At 39.7% G+C, this 21,558-nt stretch overlaps 1 long non-coding RNA gene across 1 annotated transcript; it reads right to left on the bottom strand.

Moving 5' to 3' along the window:
- Window positions 1-8,851: 8,851 nt before the first annotated feature.
- LOC119802814 lies at window positions 8,852-12,943 on the bottom strand. Its single transcript, XR_005283506.1, has 2 exons — window positions 12,559-12,943; window positions 8,852-8,986 (listed from the first exon to the last, which is right to left on the bottom strand). It is a non-coding gene; the product is annotated as an uncharacterized LOC119802814 (long non-coding RNA).
- Window positions 12,944-21,558: the final 8,615 nt, after the last annotated feature.

Genomic DNA, 21,558 nt, shown 5'->3' with positions numbered 1-21,558 from the left:
TTTCTTTTGAGTCTAAGTGATAGAAGTTTCTGGTATTTGCTATTGTAGTTTGGATCCTAATATTGACCCAAAGCCTGTATGTTGAAGGCTTGGTTCCTAGAGCACGGCACTGTTGGGGAGTTAGTAGGTAACTCTTTTCTGGGGGAGGAAGATAGGCTACCAATGTTGGGCTTTGAGGGTGTCACTGAGATCTTCCCCCTTAGCCTTTCTCCTTTCCTTTGCCCTCCTACCCCTAATCTGCTTCCTTCTGCCCTCTACTATAATTCTTTCCTTTTCCTTCTGCTTACTGGCTATTGTCATTGAGAAATTTTCCACCCTGAGGGGGTTCCATGTCATCTTTCCAGTAATAACGGGTATTCCTGGCCATAGACTAAAATCTTCAAAACCGTGAGCCAAAGTCAGCCTTACATCCTGTTGTGTCTACAGCCTCTGGTCCTCCAGTTTAGTGATGGAGAAAGCTCCCATTTATACACTGCATATTTGACTCTTGTTTCGCTCTCTTTTCTTTGTTGCCTATGGAGTCCAAAACACGCAACCACGGTATCACTTCGATATGTCTATATTTGATGAACTAACAGGGAGCTAATTGACTCGGGGTGTGACAAAAACATGTCTAGCTTTTAAAGAGGGGATTTCAAAATTTTCCCAGGATGAAGCCCAGATCCCAGAGACTCAATTTCATAGACATCATAGACACTCTTTGAGTTTACTAAACCCATCTTTACCTTCTTTTTTTTCTGTTTCTTGGTACCTGATCTTAACAACATGTTTCATGCTACTCCTAAGCTCTGTACCATGAGTGGACTGAAGTGGAAGGCATCCTTGAGTGGGGCAACAGCTGTCTTTCCCATGAAAGTTCTCCGTTGTTCTTGGGTATTGTTCTACTCTTTGCTGTCTTACAGTCTAGAGTCAGACGCAGTATCTGGGAACAAGTTCCCTGGAGAAGAAGATATCCTGCCAAGGCCTTTTCATGTCTTCTTCCTATGTGTATATAAGGAATGCTTCAGGCATGAAACACTGACTCCCACGCGCATTTGTCCGCATATCATCTCCCTGGTCTCTTCCTGCTCAAAACCCCAAGAACACAGTCCCTCTACTTCTGAGCTTGGCAAAAGATAAGAAGCGCAGAAAAATGAAATGGAAATACCAGCCAGACAACCCTAGCGCTTATTATTTTTCTTCCCTAAAACTAATTAATTCTGGCTTGGGAAGGGAAAGAAAAACTAACCAAGTGCTCTGTGAATCCTCACTATGTCTCAAGGTTTGCTTATATTGGGTAGACCTGCGGTAGCAAGCCTGTTAGCTTTCTCCGTGTTTAGCCACAAATTCACACCACGTCATGTGGTCACTGCCTGTCGTATTATTCCATGAAACACTCTTCATCCCTCCACTAAAAAAAATACATATTTTGATTTAGAAACAATAGTCATGTTCACTTTTAAAATACTCCTAAATTTTAATCAGAAGGAATATGTCAAATGGTGTCAACAGAGTATGACCCGTCCAACCCATCAATTTACGCCTCAGGGTTTTTCAGTGAACGAGAAATGACAAGAATCTTGTCCATGCTTAACCCCGCCTCAAGGGACCACATTCCCAGGGAAGGATGGCTTTCTTAGTTTCTTTCTACAGCTTCTCTTTATTGCTTAGCAAATCTTAACCTTCAAGATTTGGCTGAGACACTCCTTCTTTCTCAACCACTTGCTGGTGTCTTTGAGCACTCTGATAGCTCCTTTTGTGGGTCCCTCGGAATTCCTGTCTCTTCCTTGGTCCCGCTTCACAGTACCCACCCATGTTTATGTGTTCATCCTGCAGTGAGTCATCCTTATCATTCCACACATGACAATGGCATGGTTCGGTGAGGCACAAGAACCAGCCGGGAGCACAAAGCTGGGCCAGCGTTTGTTTGTGGTTTAAGTACTGAGCCCATATGAAACATATGCTCTCAGAGATGCTACCTGAGGAGCCACACCAGCTCACAGTCCATGTTCTTAAACTCCTGGACTCAGGCTGTCATGTGATAACTCAGAAGTGTAGCCGGGCAGTGGTGATGCATGCCTTTAAGCCCAGCACTCATGGAGGCGAGGCAGAGGCAGGAGGATCTCTGTGAGTTTGAGGCCAGCCTGGTCTACAAGAGCTAGTTCCAGGACAGGCACCAAAGCTACAGAGAAACCTTGTTTCGAAAAAACAAAACAAAAAAAAAGCAAATAAAAAAATCAAAACAAACAAAAAAACAAAAAAAAATCAAAGTGTAGAGTAGGAAAATGTTTTTGTGAAAACCCTAATCAATCTGATGTTGAGCAATGCTCTCAGAAGCCAGTTCAGTAAAGGGCTGGGTGAAGAAGAGAGGGCTGTGTCATTGCCTGTGCTTTGGGGAAAAGGCTGATTGTCAAGACTGTCAGCTAGGTGCTGCTGGGGAAACATTTTTTTCCTTAAGAAAACAACTTGCTGAACTTTATTTTGGTCATTAATTTCCATGCTTGCTTGACTGTGCAGTATCTCCACCATTCTTTAAAAATAATGTTTCGGAGCCGGGTGGTGGTGGCGCACGCCTTTAATCCCAGCACTTGGGAGGCAGAGGCAGGCGGATCTCTGAATTCGAGGGCAGCATGGTCTACAAGAGCTAGCTCCAGGACAGGCTCTAGAAACTACAGGGAAACCCTGTCTCAAAAAAACCAAAAAAAAAAAATGTTTCAGGGGCTGGAGAGATGGCTCAGTGGTTAAGAGCATTGCCTGCTATTCCAAAGGTCCTGAGTTCAATTCCCGGCAACCACATGGTGGCTCACAACCATCTGTACAGAGGTCTGGTGCCCTCTTCCGGCCTGCAGGCATACACGCAGAGAGAATATTGTATACATAATAAATAAATAAAAATAATGTTTCCTGAAGATAATTGTCCTGCTAGACGGACCTGGAGGTTCATGGGACACTCCTCCATCTGTGACATACTAGGAACCGTTCTAGAGGTAAGAGGGTGGCCTTCTATGGGCTGAGGAGGAAAAAACACTTAGTAAACGTACTAATGCCCCAATGCCTCTGCTTAGAACTCATAGCCAGTCTCCCTTAATCGGCTCTTCATAGTACTTCCCAATATCACTTCCATGAACTCTGTCTTTTTATGCTTAGCAAATAAATTAATATGAGACGTTCTTGGTACTCACAGCCATAATGTAGATCAAAGTAAGAGACGCCTGCTTCAGCTATGGATATGTGGACACCCTTGTTCAATGTATTAATAATCACTTCCTTGTCCTCTAGAGTGGCCTCCATAGAGTTTAGCTTGGAAGTCTGTTGTCTATAAGCAAGATCATAAGCCATCTACCCTTTTGTTTACTTCGAAAATTTACTTTTGCAATATGTTAAAGGGTGTTAAGTAGAGACATCAAACCTAGTAAAAGAATCGTCATATCCAACTGTAGGGATATTGGTAAGTCTCCTACTCACTGGATAGCACAGCCTTGGTACATGAGAATCTATAAAAAATTCCCTCTCTCATTTCAATATCTAGAAAATATCTGCTTGTTTTTGACAAGCGGCCTATTAAGACATCTTTAAAATCAACTATGCTTGTTATGCTGGGTCTTAGGTTACTTCCTACTGCTATTTCAAACATCAGGACCACAAGCATTCCAGGAAGGAAAGGGTTAATTTCAGTTCAAAGTGGTAGTCCATCATGAAGGAGAGGAAGGGCAGGAACCTGGAAGTGGCACCCTGAGGCAGAAGCTGTAGAAGAATGCCACTTACTGGCTTGCTCCCCATAGCTCGCTCATTTTGCTCTATAGCTTGTAGGACTATCACCCAGAGGTGACACCACCCACAGTGAACTGAGTTCTCCCACATAAGTCAGTCACGCATATAAGAGCCCCATATATTTCCAGATAGACAAACTGGTTCTTGATTGAGATCACCTCTTCCAAAAGATTCTAGTTTGTCTCAAGCTGACGTAAACCTAACCAGTACACCTCTACACACACACACACACACACACACACTATACCTATTCACAAACGCAAGCTTGCATACATGTGTATATGATTGTGGATAATAAGTCATTTCTAGAATGAGAAGAACAGAATTGAATAAAAAATGTGCTGTGTACAAGTCAATGCCTGCACCTACTTAACGTCTAGTACAGTGTGGTAATGCAGTAGTTACTAGATAGACAATTCGAGATGAATCCCTGAATAGGAAAGATTTACTTAAAAAACATGCACTAATTTCCCCTGTGGCTTTATTCCTGTTTCCCATGCTGGAGATTGTTTTCAAGGCCTTTGCTTTATAATCAGTTACCCAAAGAACCTCAAAAGAATCAGTCTGCAGTTAACGTCTGCCAGGTGCATGCCATTGAGTACTCTGAGCTGGATGTAGACCCACAGGAAGAGCTGGATTGATTAGTACTGTCTGAGTAGATGCGGGATGGGGGAGGTACACATGTCGTATGCGCCGTATTTCTATATTACATCATTGGTATTCTCAGCAAGAGGAAGTATTTGCCCTTAATCTATGAATGACCTAAAAAAAGAAACAAAATGCTTCCATTTTAAAGTAGCCCCCAAATAACAAGGAAAATTTCACTGGAATTTACAATATCCCTTCCACTGGTGTCAAACGCAACAGAGAAGACAGTCTTTCGCTTGGCATAATTTTGACTCTGTTGGCACAGTAATCTTCAACTGCCCCAAAGGTTCAGAATGTCACTAAAATGCCTTCCTGTGGATTCCACATTGACTTTTCACACAAAGAGATTGAAATATATGTAAGCATGTTCTGAACGTGCTGATATAACAACAGGGATTAAAATTTACTCACCACCACTCCTAACTGAATTCACAGATGTGTTTTATGTGAATTAAGGATTGCAAAGCACTTAGAACCCAAGAACAAGAGCAGTGATTACCTTAAACTCGCTTTTAATGCCAGACAAGTTATTGCATCTGTTAGCAAATGGAATTTCAAATGAACAAATCTCTACAACCTGTTCCTAACAATTAAATGGAACTCTGGTGTTTAAATGTCTGAATTGTAAAAATTTCAAATGATAGTCATGAAGTAATGTCTTCGGAGATTTAATACTTATATAGAACCTTTATTATTGCAAGAGAAGTCCTTTGGTAAGATGAATTATTTTCCATGACTCCAGCTGCCATGCTGTTTATCAAAATTACTTCTAACTGACCTGAGTGTTTTAAGTATCCATAAAATAATGATCTTTCCATTGCTGTTTCACACAAAGTTATTCTACTACCAATGATCCATCTCCAAAACATTCTGGAATCATTAACGATGGGGGACAGATAGATCATTTCCTGTGGGATCATCTCATTTCTGGGTACTAACGTCTTTACTTCATCCAAATATACCTCAAACAGCTCTATCCACTCAAAGGTATAAAATAAAATCCAGTGAGATGGATCAGACTAATTAATGAGCGTGAACTGGCCTCTCAACCCAACAGTTGCAGACAAGCTCAATCTCACAACTTAAATCAGGGCATGCTGTCCACAGCCCTAGTGGGCATCAATTCACATCATATAATTTGGCAGCACTGGCCCAGAAATGAACTTGCCATGGATCTGCTCCTCCTGCCATAGCTGGAGCTGCACAAGGAAATGAAAAAAATTTGGAGCCACGCGTGCCTCACAATTACCCGAACCCACGAGAGCATGCACAGATCTGAATTTTGCAAGGTCGAGGAGGTAGATGAGGAAGGGTTCAGTGGTTACAGGAGTCGCCCTGAATTCATTGGGTTGCCATGAAAAATCACGGTGACATACTACCGTTGTTCCCTCCGTCTCTCCTTATTGATTTATACAAATGATCCCAATGTCTAAAAACATAAAGATGATAGTGAATTAGTAAGTAATTAATCCTAATTTAATCCACCTGGATCATGCCAATCTTTTGAAAACATAGCATTTGGTCCTAAAGGCATCAACTCTTCCCTTCAATTTGATTAAGATAACTGGATAAAAGGAAAGGAACATCTCCAAACACCAAATCTTTTAAAATTATATAAGTTATGACATGTTAAATAATGCAAATTTAAGTGCACTTATGAATGTATTATATATATATATATATGTTAATGTAAACAAAATTTTTATGTATAAAGCAGAAGATCTGCCTTTCCCCCACTCTTTGGTCCAAAAGGAAATCAAGGAAAGTGATCTTTGGGTCAGCGTCACTAGTGAGACCAGGGGTTGCCCACTGGCATCCCCCAGGAGCCTGCCAACTGAAAAGAGCAGGGTTAAGGGCAAGGGGTGGGCACAGAACTGACTTGAATCAGAAAGCTGTGAATGACAAGGAGGAGGATGGCTTTCAGAGTGGCATTCTGTCAAGGAGGCCATGCCAGCATGATGAAGTATCACTAGGGCCTTGGAGAATAAGACTGTGGCTAGTGAGGACTTGGGCATTTGACAGTAAGAATATTATTTTAGTGCTAATGTAATCTTCTCAATGCTTGGTGACTGAAATATAAAGCACAACCTTTTCTTAAAGGTCATATTTCCAACAAGAAGGGGAAGTAATGCAATTTTATAAAAACAAAATATTCTTTTGTTTAAAAAAAACATAAGGTGTGTGAATTCATGCCAAGTCTGAAGAATTTTAGCTAACATGCCCATTGGTCTTGACTCAGATGCAATTTCGGTTCTGTATTCTGAAGCTCTAAGTGCAGACGGCATTTGAATGGATGCCAATGTCCTCCCACTGAAGCATCTTCAGAGGCGGCATCAAGTCTCTGATTAGAACATATTGCATCTGCTTCCCAGCTGATTTTGTTCATCTAAACTCTCGCTAGTCTAAACACTTCTGGTTTTAAGGCATTCGAAAGTACACTCCTTCAGATAATCAATAAATCAATAATATAGTACATGCAAGTCTCTTGACTAAAAATTATTGATTATTGTGTGTTGGGACGGCTGCTAACCTTCCTTAGCAGTCACCTCTGGAATTCTCTTTGCATTCATCCTTGATGATCAGGAGATTTAGGAAGGTCAAAATGAAAATGAGAATTTTTGTTGTTGTTGTTGTTTATAAGATGATGCTGCCACGTAGTTTTATTTTAAGCAAGCCAATCATGGACCCACATCAAGGAATTTGGTAACCAATGTCCTGCCCAGCATTATATCATAGTTATACAACTATGCTCTTTGTTTCTTCCCTGTAAAGGAAAGAGCAATTAAACAAATTATTTTAATTTGTAAGGACTCATCATTCTCTCTCTTATCATCATCCGTTCAATTAATTTATTTTTTTTCAAGCTTCGGAGAGATTTGAGCCAACTTTGTGGTCTTGTTGCAAAGAAGGACACTGGTACACCATAAAGATTATAGAGATTTACAGAGATCAACCCTCCGTGTTCTGTTTCCTGTAAGACAAGTCTTTCTGCATCAAAGCCAATGACAAGCTCATTCTGATGAGAACATTTGAAAGTTGGACGTATTTATACCAGTCCTGGGGAAGGCGCATGTAGTTAAATAGGTCATTTCCAATTTTAACAATTCCACCCCCAATTCCATTCAGCTTCTTTGACACAGAAACCCAGTTTAACTCCTCGTGGGAGGGACACCACTCTGGAGCTGCTGTCCCTGAGTGCAGCTGTGTGTCGCTGGGATACCTTCCTTACTTAAAGAGAGGCTCTTCAACGAGTCTCTGCTCCCGGCAGATGGGCTGCTGGGACATTGGAGAAGGGAAAATTATTTAAAACATAAAAGAAAATTCACAAATGTATTAACTGCTGTGGATAAAGTAGCTGAGAAAGACACTGGTTATTAAATTTTTTTTTAAAAAAAGCGTAGAATTAGAGTTGAGCTCATATGTGTTCATTCATCTCTGAGGGTAGTCAGCATGATCTATCTGCCTTAATTCCTCCGTATATTTCGTATTGACTTCTTCAGGTCCAGGATTTCTTTGTAAAGTAATGTTTATGATTGGCCAAGATACCATTGTCTAGGAGTCTTTTTGGGGGAGCAAATCAGATAATTTCTTCCTGCTGGCTTCTGCTAAAAGGTTCAAAGGTTGCATCAACACCCTTTCTCTTGAATCACCCAAATCCTGAGACACCCTTAAACCTTGGCCAACTCTCGCGAACTTACCATCTGAAGCCATCTCTCGCTTCTGCTGGATTCAGTGAAGGGACACGAGAAAGTAATCACATATACAGTAAAAGCTGTTGCAAGAATAACAATGCTTACTGCCACAGAGGCGGATGGCAGAGTAAATTGGGTCATTGACCTTGAACCTCTAAAGGCCCGAGGTTAGATCTGGATTAAATCACGAGTGAAATGATCACAGAGGTTTTGCCTCAGAAATTAGCACTCAGGTTGATTCACTCTGACAGGAGAAGGCGAGGATGCCAGGGACTAAATTAAATAGAATTAGATTGTTATGCCTAAGTGGGGCATCTGTTGAGGATAAAGCTTTATTCTCATCATCTTAACTAATGAATCCCAAGTTGGATTTTTTTTAATAATGCATGGTTTAAAAATAATTTTGAGATGTCATAAAGGATATCAAGACAGCACAAGAGGCTAAAACTCTACAGTGGCTGTACTCATTGGGCAAAAAATAGTTGTGAGATTAATTACAGCTGAGTGCCAGCCCTGTAAAGCCACTGGATATAGCCCTGCTTCGTTGAGGCATTCTCTTGAATTCATTTTTAGTTTCTTCCTCTATCAAAACTTGCCTCAGTACCGTTGAAGATATCAACACTGGTTGAGGTGAAATGTGAGGACATAGGACCTAGAGGCTCCAAAGGAAGGCTGGGTTGATTTTTAAGCAGATGAAAACCAATATGCAATTAACAGGTACTATTGTGCAATGAGTGTCATGGAACATTCTAGAAACTTTGTGATATTGTTTTAGTAATTTTTATTTCAAATTAATTTCAAACACAGGATTCTTCTTTTTCTTGAGTTTTCCACTTCATTCCCCTGAGCCAGGAAGAATAGATTTGAGGATGCCTGGGTGTGTTCGCCTTTTCTCACTGTAACACAAAGGTGGGCAATTCATTTAAAGATATGAAGGCATATTCAGTGATGTCAATGCATGCTTGCTGGTCAGTGCTGCATTGGCGCCTTTGGAGTATGGCAATAGCCTATGGTGGCAAAGGTTCCCCACCTCAGGGTGGGCAGAATGTGAAGGTTAAGTGGAGGGCCCAATATTCCAACAGTGATTTCTTAAAGAGCACACCTTAATGCCTAAATTTCCTCCACTACCCCACTTCCTCTGTAGAAGGACAGGGCTGCTTGTTGGTTCCTGACCGTCCAGCTAGCTTAGACCTGAAGTAATCACACAGAAATTGTATTAATGAAATTACTGCTTAGCCCATTAGCTCTAGCTTCTTATTGGCTAACTCTTACATATTAATTTAACCCATCTCCATTAATCTGTGTATTGCCATGTGACAGTGGCTTACCAGCAAAGTTTTGGCGTGTCCAACTCTATCAGCGGCTCCATGGCTTCTCTCTGACTCTGCTCTTCCTTCTCCCAACATTCAGCCTAGCTTTCACTGCCTATCTAAGTTCTGCCTTGCTGTAGATCCAAAGCAGGTTTTTTTTTTTATTATTCATTAACGGTAATCACAGCATACAGAGGGGACTCCCACCTTATTCCTCAAAGTCCCATCACTTTCTGATAGCTACAACAGTTGTCAAACCCTTAACACATGGGGCTTTGGGAACAGTGAAGGTCGAAGTTTTAGCACTGGGGTCTTACTCTTGCTTTACTTTCTAAAGAGAAGCTGTGCTGCCGTGTTTCTACTTAGCCTCACCTTGACACCTTGCTTCAATTCTGCCACCTTCAGAACAGGAATTCTTAGAACTTCGTGATCCTATCTGTGATGCCTGTCAGATCTGCATACCATATTGACCAACTGTCTCAGAATAATTCACCATAACTGCTTTTCTTCATATCGGAGTGGGTGAATTGGTCAAGAACTCTCAAATGGAGAGTTAATGTTGTTTACAGAAATTATTCTTTTTTAAATTCTGGATGCCTGGACAATGCGTTCTCTGCCTTTCACCCTCTGTACCTCTCCTTTCTATACCTCTCTAACTGTTCAGCGGTAAGTATGTCTGGTATATGATTGTCTTTCTATTTCTTAAGACACACCTAAACATTAAGAAGTTTACCTAATGTTTCATACAGTAGATGTCAAATCAGGAACTGTCTCCTGCTTATTGTCTTCCACTACTTCTAAGCATGGCTTCTAAACTTGAGGTCCCCCTTCCTAAATAAACAAGCCTTTTATATAACTCTAAAGCCTGCCACATAGAAGGCACTTAATACAAGTTAGACATCCTAAAAAACTAGAGTTTGAATACCCAACTTACTTAAACTGAATGTTCACCTCTCTCCCACTAAAAAGACATTATAAATACTTCCAAGAAAGAGTCAGGGAGAAGAGAAGAAGTGAGAAGAAAAGAAAGAATAGAGAGATTAAGGGAACAAGTAAGAATGGAAGAAGTTTCCTCAAGGTATCTGATGCATAGTAGACACTAAACTAAATGTGATTTGAGAGTCCTCTTTGACCAGTTAACTCTCTGCATTAAACCATTCCCCCCTTTCAGATCTGCTTTTTCATTCAGAAGCGTAAGTGATTATCCAAAGAAAGCCCCAGGGGCTCATGACATTCCTCAGTTAACTAAACTCAGCATTTAATAATCTCAGAAATATTCCTAGATAAAAATAGAACAAGCAACGAAGAACCCTAAGCTCAGGGGAGAACTACATTCTCCATAGGATCTGTGGACCCCATTGATTATCTTTCTATGACTCAAGGGGCCCCAAAGCCTGGCAAAACACTTTGATTTCTCTGACACAGCATCCCCGAAACTCATAATCACCAACAGTGTAACATCTGCTTGCCTAGTCTGTCCTCTATAAATTAGAATTTGAAAACTGCTACTTTCACATTGAGTACAAGCAAATATGTAGGACAGCGAGCATAAAGACAGCACGATTTCTTGACTCATGGTGGGTGCTACAGATTCAAGCTGAAAATATACAAAGGTAATACTCTCCCCCAAACTTTTGTTTTGAAAGACGTTCAAGGGTGGGAAGATCTGAAAGAGTTGGCCAGCGAGCACTTCTGCAGCTGGATTTGCCAATCAGACACAGTTTCGCTGATTCATCTGAAGGTGAGCTGCAGCTGTCAAACCCTGAAGACTTCATTAGGCATCTGTGAGGGCAAGGGCATTCTCCTGCATCACTGCACGGTTATCTGACCCAAGGCAATTAAGAATTGTTGAAAACACAATTTTAAACCACAATGTCTAAGTATGTTTGGTTTGAAGAATTTCCGAACTCGGCCCCTACTGATGATCTGTACTCAGAATCCCTCAGCACCCCTGTCACCAACTGCAGGGAAGACGGCGCATAACAAAAGACCGAATTTTTGTTTTACCCAAACTTAGGTTTTCACACTAGTTTCCTTTCCATGAATTTGACCAAATTTAGCCACAGCTGACTTCCTCTCTCATTTTGTGAAAGCCGGAAGAGCAGACATGTCACTAATCTGCTCGAGAATAAGGGAAGAACGGAATTTGAAACAGGCTGGTACATCGTTGATCTTCAGTAAGTCTTCGTTTTCTTCCTATGTGGTCCGTGCAAAACAAAAATGAAAGCACCGAAACAAAAATCACACAAAACCACCAAAAATCACCTTGGAAATTTCATAGGAAAACGAAAATAAAGAATAGAAAATAGCAAGTAGCAACAATGATCAAAACAAGCCCCTCACAAGGTGTCAAACAGAGCATATTGAAAAGACCCTGGGTGGCAGGGTCCTTCTGCCTGGGTTTGCCCAGGTCTGAAATATCATGGCAGAAATGGTCCCATCAAAAACAGAAAAGAAAAGAAATATTCCCATCTTTGACTGAAAACTGAACGGGAGCTTTAGGGATACATGAGCATATATTTGCTTATTTTACTTCAACAATTAGCCTACTTTTTTAAGATCGTATTTTAATTACATTATTCTCTCTTCCTTTTCCTCCCTCCAAACACTCCACAGAAGGATAGCATACCCCCCACTCCCTTTCTAATTCATTGCCTCTTTTTTCATCAATTGTTACTGTATGCATATATCTACTTTTATATATACATATATTCCCAAATATAACCCGTTGAGTCCACAGAATGCTACTTGTATTTTGTTTTCTTAAATGTAAATAGTTACAGTGGAAGTGAGCCCCAGACCTCACCTTCCTCCTGTTTCTATGTCAGTCCTTGTAATCAGCAGCCTTGGTGCCAAAAGAGACCAGGGTTTTATGGATGTCTAAAAGATCCAAGCTTGTTGAGAGGTGTTCTTAGGAAACCGAAGAGAAGAGTGTCAGAGGCAGAGTTCAGATACTTTTAGCTCTTGTTGTGGCCCAGACTCCATATAACTACCCAGGCCATACCCACTGTCAGGTAATACTCAGTAGACGCAGTGGTATACAAGGGTACCCCCTTTTACCGTTCACTTATCAAAGGGACAAAGAGAAGCTCAAAGCACCCTGCAGCATCATTTAGAATGGCTTAGCAAAAGCATTGTTTAATCATTCATCTTCATACCTTTTGAAGAGACAGTTGCATACTCTGGCCTCTTTCTCCATCGCAGCAGACAGGAATACAGAATGATATGGAGTTTGGGGCAAAGCTGCAGGCTTGTGATAATAGGGAATCATACTTCAATAAAGCCCCTTAGCTTAGAATTTTAAACCACCCAACTCCATGCCTCCCTATGCCTTTAGAAAACCGTCCCTCTAAACTGAAATTTTTTGCCTTTAAAGAACAATGTTTCTTGGATACGGAGCTGAGGCAGCATCATGCTTTTTAAGTATATAATAGACTATATCAGCAATCCTATCCCCGAACCACCAGAACATTAAATATTTTTAAAAGTCAAAACAATGTCACTGTGACTTTCAATTAGTTTCCATTTCCATGCCGCCTCCAAACTTCCTGATTCCAGCTGGGATTGTGATCAAAAATGCAAAAACATATGTAGAGAAGTTATTCTCATGGGACATCTGACCGGAAGCAGGAAGCGCTAACTATCTCACGGGACTGCCTGTTAATCAAAATACACCCCGCCTAGCCTTGCCAAGACAAGAGCAGTTGTTTGTGAAACACTCAGATAAAGAGACTCTGGGAGAATCCAGCTACCGGCTCATCACAGGGAGACAGAAAAGTCTCTGGTAGGTCCTACTGCTTAGCAATGCACGACCTTGTGAAATCTCCCTGGACCTCCGTATCCCTCGCCAAACACAAACACAAGAGACTTTAATAGCGAACATAAAATTATGTTCTATTACAGATGTGTGTTACATAAATAGATTTCAGCTGCTCTTGTCAGAAAGGAAAATATGCAGAATGATAGATAGGTTATTTTGTTTCATCTGGGTTGTAAATATCCAACCACCAGAATTTATCTTTAAAGGCAATAATAACTTTAAAAAATGTATCTGTTGAAAAGATTTAGAAATGAGCAAATTATTATTATTATTATTATTATTATTATTATTATTAATTACTGGGAAGCAGCTGTTTATTCAGAATAGTAGCTGGTAGAGGTTGCTGTGGGAATTCACTCCCCTACATGCACAGAGGACCTAACATAACGCTCTTTAAATGTAAAAATCACACCGTTAGTTTTGCTATAAGACTTGACAAAACTTTATTGAAGCTTTCCAACTAAAAAATTAGATTTCATGAAAATGCTTGTTTTTCAAAGGTGCTCACAATTGTGTCCTCTTTACTTTCAACTAGTTAAAATTGGAGCAAAGTCATTTTCAAGTAAGTATTCTAACCGTGGTTGCTGACCTCATCTGTCAAAATCACTGGCACACAGCTGGCAACTGGGAAAAGGGGAAAAAGGATACTTTTAACCTCAACTGGCATAAATGAGCATTTTTATTTATAAGAAGTGAAATATAAACAGACATACTGAGATCCAAGTGTTTTATCAATAAAAAAATTGTGCACACACATGCTCTCTCTCTCTCTCTCTCTCTCTCTCTCTCTCTTTCTCTCTCTCTCTCTCACACACATACAGAGAGACAGAGAGAGAGACAGAGACACAGAGAGACACAGGGAGAGACACAGAGAGAGAGAGAGACAGAGAGACAGAGAAACAGAGAGACAGACACACGCACACCTCTCCCAGTGGGTCAAAAAGGATTTATGTGGATGTGAATTCCAATTCCATTCACTGTTAGTATTAAGGAAGTGGTGGCTTTTTAACAAGTTACTCATGCCTGGAAAGAATCCCAGCTTTGCAAGTTATCCAGGATTCTTTGCCAACTGTCCGTGGGAATCGTTGGGATGGGAAAAGTTCAAATTTGTTTTAAAAGAACTTGCTCAATGGAAAATTTGAAGAAGAGAAAAAAAGTAGAAGAAAAGCAACGACTCCCTCTGCTAGTCCTCTTAGGTGAGGGGAAAGTTTAGGCTTGCTCGCCGCATGTTTTATTTGTCTTTGGCATCATTTTAAAGAAAGGAGAAGAAAACGCATTTTCATCTTATTCCATGAAGACATGGCAGGCTTTTATTTCTACTGTCCAAAGATGGGAAGCCTTGCAGGCTTTGCTTAGGCTGAGGCTGTCACCAAAAGGGTAGAGAGCTCTCAGTCAGTGCCAATAGCCAGATGACTTGGTCTAGCTGTTAATTTTCCTTCTTACTCTTTATTTATTATTTTGCTACTGCCACTTTCTAAACCACAAATGGTTAAGGAAGCCAGCATCAAAAATCATTCAATCCATCTACACTGGCAGCCATATTATAAACCTTTTCTATAATCTTACGAGTGTCCGGCAAACTCCAAGAGAGTGGTTCTCAGCCTTCTTAATGCTGCAATCCTTAATACATAGTCCTCATGCTGTGGTGACCTCCAACCATAAAATTATTTCATTGCTACTTCATAACTATAATTTTGCTAATGCTATGAATCATGTAAATATCTGATATGCAGGGTATCTGATATGCGACCCTTATGAACAGGTCCTTCAAGCCTCTAAGCGATTGTGATCCACACTTTGAGAATCACTGTTGTAAGTGCTTGTCTCTATCTTTATCTTATTTGTATAGGGGCAAGGCAAGAAGTCCTCGGTCTTCATTGTTTCTCCATGCTATCTTTTGAGACACGTCTCTCATTGAACCTGGGCTTCATGGTTTCGGCTTAGCTAGCGCCTGAGATGAACCTGTCTCCACAGTCCCCTTCCGTGGGTTTACAGGAGAATCCACATGAATGCTCAGCTTTTATGTGGGTTCTGGAGATTCGAACTCGGGTCCTCATGCTTGCACAGCAAACACTTTCCTCACCAAACTGTTTCCTAAGCTTGGAGTATTTCTCTAGATGCATCCTGTTCAAGACTTACTTCAATATGGATGCATTCTTTTACAGATACGGAAACTGAGGCACAGGCTGCACTTGATAAAGCAAGTGGTAAAATAGTGGTGGAGACCCAGGCAAGCAGTATCAATGCCCTTGCCTCTGCCTCGTAAGCTATACCGCCCGTGAGAAAGCACGTTCCACAAGTCTTTGTGGCAGAAAGCTCATTATATACCACATTACACATTAGTGCGACAGAGCATTTGTAGGACAAGGCGTGTGAAAATGGAAGCTTCCTGTTCTATTCATGATAAAATAGATTTGAAAGTTCTTAAACTTGAAGCCATCAGCCCAATGAGCCTATTTGTCCAACTTCTCTTCTTCGTGGCAATGCTTGGAAGTGAGAAGTAACCAGATATGTGGGAGGGATGGTTCTTAACTCAGCCAATCAACCACTGAATTCCTCCCGAAAATATATCTAGAAGATTAAATATAATTGTCTCTTATTTTTTTTTTTTGTCTAGAAAAGATTGATTGCAACGTACTGCACCCCTTTCTGCGCTCTATGAGCGACAATATAGTTTGCGAGCTTCGGGCAAGGGGCTGAAGGTTGAAATACACAAACACAGAGACAGACAGACACACGGAAGTCTAATCACTGGTTAAAAGCCCCTCTTTAATAGCATCATGGAGGTTTAACTACCCAGCAGTCAATGGCCAACAGGTGAAAATCCCATCGTCTGATCCTCTAGGGAAGGCACAGCTTTTAGTAACTCCAATTAGAAGGCTCTAGACAGGGATGAGCAGCTGAAGGCCAGGACTCCAATTGGTCCCAACAATTGATCATAAAAGAAAACATTTAAATATGACCTATGTTCTACAGACAGTTAAGAAACTGGTTCTTACAGGTGGGTATTTGGTTAAAATAATCAGGAAGAGTTTTATTTTTCTGTCTTACTACTCGTACATTTTAAAGAATGAGTCATTGAGCTTGTGGTAGCGATTAGGCCCTTGAGTTATTTTTAATATTTACCCTCCTAAATAGCAAAAGGGCTTCAGGGTCTAATTTTCATCCCTATGAATTTATATTCCTTGCCTTTTTTTCAGGATTTAATATCTAGGTGATTGCTTTTGTTTGGCATGTTTGGAAAACACTGCCAGCCTAGCTTCAAAGATTTCCGCATATAACAACAACAGTCACGGCAAATGCCCTCCACTGGGTTCCGTTGATTTATTGAGTTTCCAAAACTGAATTTTATACCTGAGTTTTGCCAACTTACAAACCAAGAAGTCTTAATTTAATTTTCCCCTGATGGGAAGTTAATGCTTCATCTGTGATAAGATACTTTAGTATTTTCACAGAGGTAGAATAAAGTGTATAAATTGCATCCAAGGTGATAGTATGGTATTCATAGTGTGCCTTTTTAAATGTCTTGACCTGCAACATGAACACACACATTCTTATCCAGCAGAACTTTACTAGAATTAATAGAGCAAGGCCTATGCCACCGATTCCAGGTAAAGCTTTTGCAGAAAACAACAACAACAAGAAAAACAACAACCAAAAAACTAGTGGGCATTATTGTATTGTATTCAGCTGAACTGTACATATGTTTGGCTGTCCAGGTTAAGTTTAAAAAGTATGTTTAACTTTTTAATTAGTTGTAACAAATTTTCCAAAGAATCATCTCATTGAAAACCAATCATTTTCTAGCATCTTAAAACAATAATAATGGCAATGTTTTGAAGTCATTGCAGAATCCCATGGATGACAGTTAATTATTATCCATAGGGCTGTTAAAAGGTGCAAGCTGGAGATGGAATTTAAAATCAAATACTGAAAGTTTGCATTATTCACCACATCTCATTGGGTTGAACTGCTATTATTTATCATGTGAAAAATAACTTCTTCATAGTTTCAGAAACAAATTCTATAAATATTAAAATTTAATTGAATTATATTATATAATTATATATTATATTATAGATATATGATTATAGGAGAGTACAGTTATTTTCACTCAATTAATACATCTCGTACACAATTTAAGTGTTTGATAAATGTTAGCTACAGTTGCTAAGAAGGCAATTTTTAAAATTATTTTTAATTATATTATTAGTGTGTGTGTGTGTGTGTGTGTGTGTGTGTGTGTGTTTCGCATGCATAAGGGTACCTGCAGAGGCTGCAAGAATGCATGGGATACCCCAGAACAGGAGTGACAAACAGTTGTGGGCCAAGCAGGATGCTGGTTACCGAGCTCAGGCTCTCTGGACCAGGAGCAAGCAGATTCAATCACTAAGAATGTTGAGTTCAAGTAAGTCATTTTAAAGATGATATCAAGGAAACCATAACATATTCCACTCTACGAAAAATACTAACTGCAAATTTACTATGAGAAAATGTCAGACACACAAGAGCTTGGTAATATTCCAAATACTTCACGAGCTAGTGACCATGCGCTTGGAAATAGTGGTAAGAAAGCGATAGTCACCCGCCTGACATATGGGCCAGGACCCTGACCGGGACAGGCAGTTAACAAATAAAATTAATAAGCAGAACAACTGCTTCACACCTTTCCTCTTTCGGGTTGCCAGGAGTTTGTGTCAGGAAACTGATTGTGTGTGTGTGTGTGTGTGTGTGCTTGTGTGGCGTGGCTTGATATCTGCTCTTCCAGATGGCGATATCCTTTGACCAAGGTATTTCACTTTTAAGAAAAGATCTCCTTGGGGGCAAAATGAGGGAAATTGATGAAAACACAGATTCAAGGACATTCATGATTATAGCATGTATCCCACCAGAAGTTTGAAAAAATATTTTATAGAAATACTGGAGTGTTTATAAAACATATAGAAAGTCATATGGGGAATTCTCCCAACACTAAATGCAATTTCCAGAACTAAATGACATGAAAATTTATTCATTTATAAATGTCAAATAAAAGATATAGCTGTTAGTCAATGTAAATGGCATGATTTCATACATGATTCTATGTGTCTGAAGGAGAAGTCAGCCCTCCCTTATGCATTCATAAAAATCAACCCCAAATTTGAGAATTCTTCTCTTTCTCATATGTCTGCATTTTCTTTTTGTTCTCAACTGATTGTATATTGCTTTTGGAAAGCTTTTAATATTTTTCTTTATTGATTATGATAATTCTAAAGATGTTATTTTACCTTTGCTCATGTGTATGTCTCTATGTGCATGTACGTCATGCATACGCAGGTGCCCATGAAAGCCAGAAGAGGGTGGAATTCTAGGCAGCGTGATCAACTTAGCAGGGCTACTTTAGAGAAAACTATCTGTCTTTTCAGAAGTCATTAATTGCAAATAGATCTTCCCTGGGATTAGGCTTTGTGCCTACCTTTCTTTGCCATTTTGGAATTTAGCCTGTCATGAGCTTGTGTAGGTTTTGTACTAGCTGCCATAACCTCTGTAAATTCATAGGCGCTTGCCCTGCTATGTCTGGAAGACACCATTCCCATGTCATCTCCCACCTCTGACCCTTACACTCTTTCTATACTGTTTTTTTAATTATCTCTGGGTCTTTGGGAAATGGGGTATAATATAGATGCATCATTTAGGGCTGAGAATTCTGTGGTCTCTTATTTTCATGACTTTGGTTAGTTGTGGAGCTCTGTGTTAATTACCATCTATGCAAATAGAAGCTTCTCATATGAAGACTGAGAGATGAATTTGATCTATGGGTATATTGATAATGCTCTTTTAGCAGAAAAATAGTAGTAGATTTTCTTCTAGGGCCTCTGACATCTCTAGGTTCTTAGCCAAATAATAAGGCCAGATATGGGTTTCATCTTGTGAAATAAGTTTTCAGTAAAAACCAGAAAGTGGTTGGGTACTTTCATGGTGTTCATGCCACCTTGCACCAGTGGGCTTCTCTTCTCAGGCCAGCCATTGTTGTTGGTCAGAGGGTTCACTGCTGAGTACGACTGCTGGCTATTGTTATCCTCTGGTAGCATGCATAGTACCTCCCAGCACCGTGAAAGCTGGCCAAATAGGGATGACACTTCTAGGTGGGTCCCAACTTTATTCTACTGTGTGCTATGACTCAGGTTTGTGGTGTCAGCTGCAATAGGGTCTTACAGACATGTTCTATAAGAAAATCAATAGCCTTGACAAAGTCTATAATGTTGAGAGGTCTATAGGACCACTCAACTTAAAAGAAACAATACATTCTTGTCACTGGGATTTTCATTTATCAGTTTGTAGTATCTTCAAAAAAGAGAGAGAAAGAGAGACAGAAAGACAGAAAGACACAGAGACAGAGGGGTTAGTTAGAAAGATGCTGTAGGATAGTTTTCCATAAGAATTTTTCAAAAACATCTTTGTGCATTTTATCGATAAGTGTATTATTCCTTCCTCTATGTGCACTGTAGCCCTCCATCCCACTTTAAAACTTCAGGCTCGATTATTTCCTTTTAATTATTATACCACCATGTTCTTAGTCACTTCCTGGTCTCAGTGGGTATTCTAGGTGAAATGCCAACGAAGAAAAACATGTGACTTTTGTCTTTCTGGGTTGAGTCCACCTCCCCTAGAAGTTTCAACAGATGACCTAAAAATTTCCTGACTTAACTTTTCTTAACAGATGAGTAATACTCCGGTGTGTCAATGTATCATATTTATATTACCCATTTATCACATGAAAGGTATCTAAGTTGTTTCATATGACTTGGGACAACAGAAGCAATGAACAGGGACTAGCTGGTATCCTAGTATCTCTATAGCACTATAAAGAATCCTTTGGGCACATGCTTAAGAGTGCTGCAGCTGGACCATGTGGCAGATCTATTTCTAGCTTTATGAGTAAACACCATACCAATTTCTGTAATGACTACACCAATTTGCACTCCTAGCAGCAGTGAGATGCTCCCATTTTCCTGCATCCATTCCAGCATATGATGCCATGTGTTTTCTGATGGTTATTTTTGCATGACCTTAGCCATTCTGACTGAGGTAGAATGAAATCTCAAAGTCATTCCAGTTTGTGTTTTCCCGAAAGTCAAAGACATTGAATATATTTTAAAAATGTTTCTCAGGCATTTTTATTTCATTTAAGAGGCTTCTCATTTAATTTCTATGTCCCCTTTAAAAGTTGAGTCGCTTCTTTTTTAATATTTAGGTTTTTGTGTGTTTTTTCATTATTTTGTCTCTTTTAGATTCTAGCCCTCTGTAATGTATAGATGGCAAAGATTTTTTTCCCAATTCTGTAGGTTGCCTCTTCACTCAAATGATCACATCCTTTGCTGTTCAGAAGATTCTTAGTTTGATGAGGTCTCAGTTCAGAGGCACAGAAATGTGAGATGTGTAAAAGACCTTCTCTTAGAGTCATCTGATTTTGTTTTGCAAAATCATCATAAATGCCCAATGGATAAAAGAACAGCATCTTCAACAACTGGTGCTGGCCAAAAGGCATGGGTATGTAGAAATGTGAAATTAGATCCATATCTCTCACCCTGTGCAAAACTCAACTACAAGAAAATCAAGGACCTCAACATAAGAGTCAATACCTGAATCTGCTAGAGGAGAAAGTAGTGACCTTTAAACTCATTGGCACAGGGAAGGACTTTCTGAACAATGCTTCAATTTCACAGGTACGAATACCAGCGATTTATAAAGAGAAACTCTTGTTTGCTGTTGTTAGTGCTTGAAATTCCTTTTTATAAGAAGAGAAGTGAACTCTGGACTGTGTATTATATTATGTTCTGAGATTAAGTTTTTATCGTTGTATTTAATGACTTGTTTAGAAATATATACAGAAACTAGTACTATGGAGGACACACAGGAAACTTTTGCTTTGAAAAGGTATATTTTAACCTATAAGGCAGTCAAAAGTATGTAGTTCAAGTTAAGCTTTCATATCCAATACAAATTAGAAGTCCTTCACCTAACTTATATTACTATATTATTGTTTTCTAGTGGTAGAGATTGATTCCAGGCTTTCACAGTTATTAGACAAGGACTCTGTCATTTGTCTTGTATTTCATTCGAAGACATTGCAATTGGATTTTCTAACTCATTATGTTACAACACACACACACACACACACACACACACACAAACTCACACGACTGCCCCCCCGCAAGGAAGTAAAATTATTTGTAATAAGAGACAGTCATAAGAAGATTTTCACTGTGCCCACTGTAATCTGTTTGATTATCTGTTTATGAATTGTGTTTCATTCCCTCTCGACTGGTTTGCATAACTCTGATAGAACATTAAAATA

Source organism: Arvicola amphibius, chromosome 12 (assembly GCF_903992535.2).
Source record: "Arvicola amphibius chromosome 12, mArvAmp1.2, whole genome shotgun sequence".
In the NCBI taxonomy this organism is placed as follows: domain Eukaryota; kingdom Metazoa; phylum Chordata; class Mammalia; order Rodentia; family Cricetidae; genus Arvicola; species Arvicola amphibius.
This window is presented reverse-complemented; position numbering and strand designations above follow the sequence as displayed.